Source organism: Lathyrus oleraceus, chromosome 6 (genome assembly GCF_024323335.1).
Source record: "Lathyrus oleraceus cultivar Zhongwan6 chromosome 6, CAAS_Psat_ZW6_1.0, whole genome shotgun sequence".
NCBI lineage: Eukaryota > Viridiplantae > Streptophyta > Magnoliopsida > Fabales > Fabaceae > Lathyrus > Lathyrus oleraceus.
This window is the reverse complement of record NC_066584.1, coordinates 141,763,140-141,767,309: the sequence shown is the minus strand read 5'-3', so window position 1 is coordinate 141,767,309 and position 4,170 is coordinate 141,763,140. Positions and strand designations below refer to the sequence as shown.

The 4,170-nt window shown below is 29.6% G+C and overlaps 1 long non-coding RNA gene across 1 annotated transcript; it reads right to left on the bottom strand.

The window, feature by feature from the left end:
• Positions 1–2,523: 2,523 nt before the first annotated feature.
• LOC127097616 (uncharacterized) lies at positions 2,524–3,941 on the bottom strand. Its single transcript, XR_007793107.1, has 2 exons — positions 3,318–3,941; positions 2,524–3,076 (listed from the first exon to the last, which is right to left on the bottom strand). It is a non-coding gene; the product is annotated as an uncharacterized LOC127097616 (long non-coding RNA).
• Between the last annotated feature and the right edge of the window lie 229 nt (positions 3,942–4,170).

Genomic DNA, 4,170 nt, shown 5'->3' with positions numbered 1-4,170 from the left:
ATATGAGAGTATCTCTTGACCATAAGTTCACCTTCCTGGTATACGCGAGGGAGAACTTTCTTTGGTATAGCTGACCATGGTGTCATACCTCAAGATTTTCCCTCCCTTTTTCCCTTTTCATCTGATCATTGACTTAAGATTCATTTGCACTCATACATAGGGGGGTGTTCAAAAAAATCGGTTATCCATAACCAAATTGGTATCCAAATTGTTCTACTTTTAAAAAACCAAATCAAATGCTAAAATAAAAATTTGGGTATCCATTTTGTTATCCAAATATAAACCGTTACCCATTATAAAAATTTGATTTTGTTATTGGGTATCCAAATTTTACTATGCGTTAAATTTTTATATTTGTCTGTTTTCATGTTTTATCACATTATAAATCAATTTTATATTTTATATTTTTAAAAATTTTATAAAAAATTATTTTAAAAATAAAATTCAGAATTTTTTTCCTTTTCACGAAAAATATTATATTTGGATTTTTCTTTTCAAAAAAATTATATTTGATATTTTTTTCAAATAAAATTATTATTTTCTTCTAAATAAAAAAGATATTTTTTATCAAAAATATTGTATTTTTTTCAATAAAAAAATGTTTTAAAATAAATTATTATTTTATTTTCAAAAAAAAATTATTTTCGATTTCCATTTTTCTAAAATAAATTCTTTTCAGTTATTTTTATTTTTTGGAATAATTTTTTTTTAAGATTTTTTTTTTCAGAATATAATTTTATTATTTTCATTTTTTTTTCTTTTTTCTGAATATTTGTTATTTTTTTCTAAAAAAGATTGTTTTTTTATGTTTTTTAAATTTTAAAAAAAAATATTTTAAAACCTCATAAAATTTGTTTATGAACAATTATGAGAGATTTTAGAAGTTTGAACAATTTTTTTGATGAATTATTTATTTTATGAATAATTATGATTTATAAAGATATGATTCATAATTATTTTATTTTATGACCGTTTTTATGTAACACGTCATATTTTGGGATTGTTTTTAATCGAGATATTATTTATGGTGATTATAAAAGTCAAATTTAAAGTAATTTTTTAAAATAAACATTTGTTTTATATAAATAGTTTTATAACTAGTGAAAATAAAAAAGTTAGTTAAAATAAAATAAAATTATTTTTGATATAAAATTGTTTTTTTAAAAATATAGTTTTAAAAACTGTTTTTTTTATAAAATTGGTTTTGAAATTGATTTTTTTAGGAAAATAAAAAATTGGTTTTAAAGAAATTGATTTAAAACTGTTTTTTTTAACTATTTTTTTTTGTTAAAAATCGGTTTAAAACCGAACCGATCCACTTATAAACCGGTTTTAAGAAAATAAATTGATTTTATGAAAATGGTTTTAAGATCCAAACCAAACCATATATATGGTTCAATTTGGTTTGATTTATGATCCATGCACATCCCTACTCATACATGTGCATCATATATTCATATTAACGTTTGCAAATATCTTCATAGATTCAAATATTTGTGGTTGTTTACACCTAACCAAAGCTAGGGTTTTGCCTGAGGATCAAACCATATAAGGGGTGGTTTTGCATTCATCTGGATCAAGGTTTTAAACCCTAAGGCTTAAACCCTTGGAGATTTCCTCCTGGTATTGCTGGTGCATAACTCTAATTCTTGGTTGTAGGCATCCTTTTGTTTTGGGTGGTTAAAACCCTAATTTCGTCATGGGCTTGATTTTCTTGGTTCATATCACTGTTGGTTCTTATCCATATAGTTTTGTATGTGGATTTTGTGATTTGGCTTGAAACCCTAGTTGAAGGTGTTGACATTTGGTGATTGTGTTAATCTTGTGATTAACCCTAATCTTGGATTCATGTCATTTATGGACCATTTATTTTGGAAGCTCATTGTTGGTTTGTGATCTTTGTGTGTATGACTTGCATATTGGTCTTGGAATCAAGCCATGAGAACTCTAATCAAGTACTTGGCATTTGTGATATTTGTTCATGTGATTTGAAAGCCTTAACTCATGCATCATGCTACTTGGTCCTTGTGGTCTAGTACTTGGTCCTTAGTCAATTTAATACTTGACATGGTTGCATTCATATCATTCACATCATTTAATTCTTGTTTCATTTAATCAATTTTTTTATGCATATATTTAATTCAAGATTGTTTTTGGTGGAAAAATTTTATTTTGAAAATAAAGCATCAATTAATTCAAAAATATTCATTACATTCCTTTCCAAATATCAATTTATATTATCCATAAGCATGTTTACAAAAATCAAATTTTTTTTGTAAGGTGGACTTTTAGTAACTGTAGACTTTTTTATCAACGGTTGACCACATTAATCTTTTCAACCCAATTTCAATTAACATTTTGAAACTCTTTCAATGTTCAAGTAATTGCAACATGACTTTTTAATCCATTTCAAGACTTTAAAACCATTCCATTAACACCCATAACCTTTAAATTTCCATTTTAAAGCTTTTACTAACTTCTAAGTCCTTTCCAACTTAACATAAACCAATTTCTAATTAGGCATTCAAAAAGAAATCTCAAGTTACCATTAAAAATAGCATTCCATTTATACACAATTGTCAATTTTCAATCCATAACATTCAATTAATTCTCCCAAAGAATTCAAATCAATTTCATGTACATTTCCATATCCTATTCCCTAAAACTACATGGCTCCCTTTACAAACTTGAGCCCCAAAACTCATTCACGCGCCTGGGTTCAGCAGCAAGGGGTCTGACCTGCATCATGGCCCATTTAATCTTCTACAGAGTTGTGACATAGTATTAGTTGCAGGCATATGCAGTCCATGACAACATCCAATCCAAACTAACTGAACAACCCATGACAGAATTAACTTGCACAAAATTTCTAGCAGATGTGATTCAGAACATATCATAAAAAAGTTACCTACATCATTGCAAATAATGACTAACATCACCAAGCAGCAGTAAATGAATTTGACCTGCGGTTTCATGGTTCAGCCCGTGGCACATACAATCTGCAGAAATCATACCCGTTATGGCAGGTCACCATTTAAGCCACAACAATTCCACAAACTCCATTTTAATGCGCAACCTGCAGTTGACAGTTATCAGCCTATAAAACCAATCCATAATATACTTAAACTTATTCACTAACAAGTTCGTTACAACTGGTTTAATAGACTAATCAGTGCACTAACAGAAGCAAAACACAAGATCACCACCATAATACAAACATAACGCATACACGGAATCAAAACCTCACTAATAGATAAACTTTACAATAACTAACTAACTAACCTAAATCTAGTAGAGTGATTTCACGCTGAACTAACCTAAAGCTTCTCAGATTTAATAGAGTTTTCACTCTGTTAAATCGATATTATATATAAACAACACTTCCTGCACAATTCAGGGGGATTCATTCTGCAAATTCTCAGATTCATATTCTGACCAATCACACTTCAGAGTTTCGAATTCTCACTCTCCATGAGTCTCTCTCTCAGTCTCATCATCATCATCTTTGCACGCTCACCATAAACTCACAGCACCACATCAATCCTCTCATTCATATTCCTCTCTCACGCACAAGTTCAATAAGAAGAAGAAGAAGAAGAGAAGGTCAATGGAATCATAGAATAAAATGGATTCAATAACTGTTTGCATCAAAGGTTCGGATTCGGTGAGTTTTCGCTCCGATTTTGATCTAGAATCTTGATATCGCATTGTTGTTTGAGACCTGAACATTGAGACTCAGCTTCAAGATTCTAATTCTAGGACTTTTTGCATCTTTTTTGATTCCATGATGTTTGATTCAAAGAGCACACTGTGACTAAGTGAATAAGTTTTGGACGTAGATTTCAGAGATTCACGCGACGTCAAATCAGAGTTTTTGGTTTCAATTCCACGCTTAATGAAAAGTGAGTTTTGAAAGTAGATATTGTGGTCGTTGCGCCGCGTGACCTATTGGCTTGGGGATTTGGATGCAGTATTGGATTTATTAAGGATCATTGCCGCTTGTAGCTTGGGCCTAAAGCCCAAAAACCTCTAATTGCACCTCCTTCAGGTTCCTGCACCCCTCGTTGAACCTGTTATTTATTTATTAAATTAATTCATGTTAATTATCTCAATTAGGTTTTAGAATTAGGAATAATCATCATGTTAATTAGCTTGATTAGGTTAATTAGG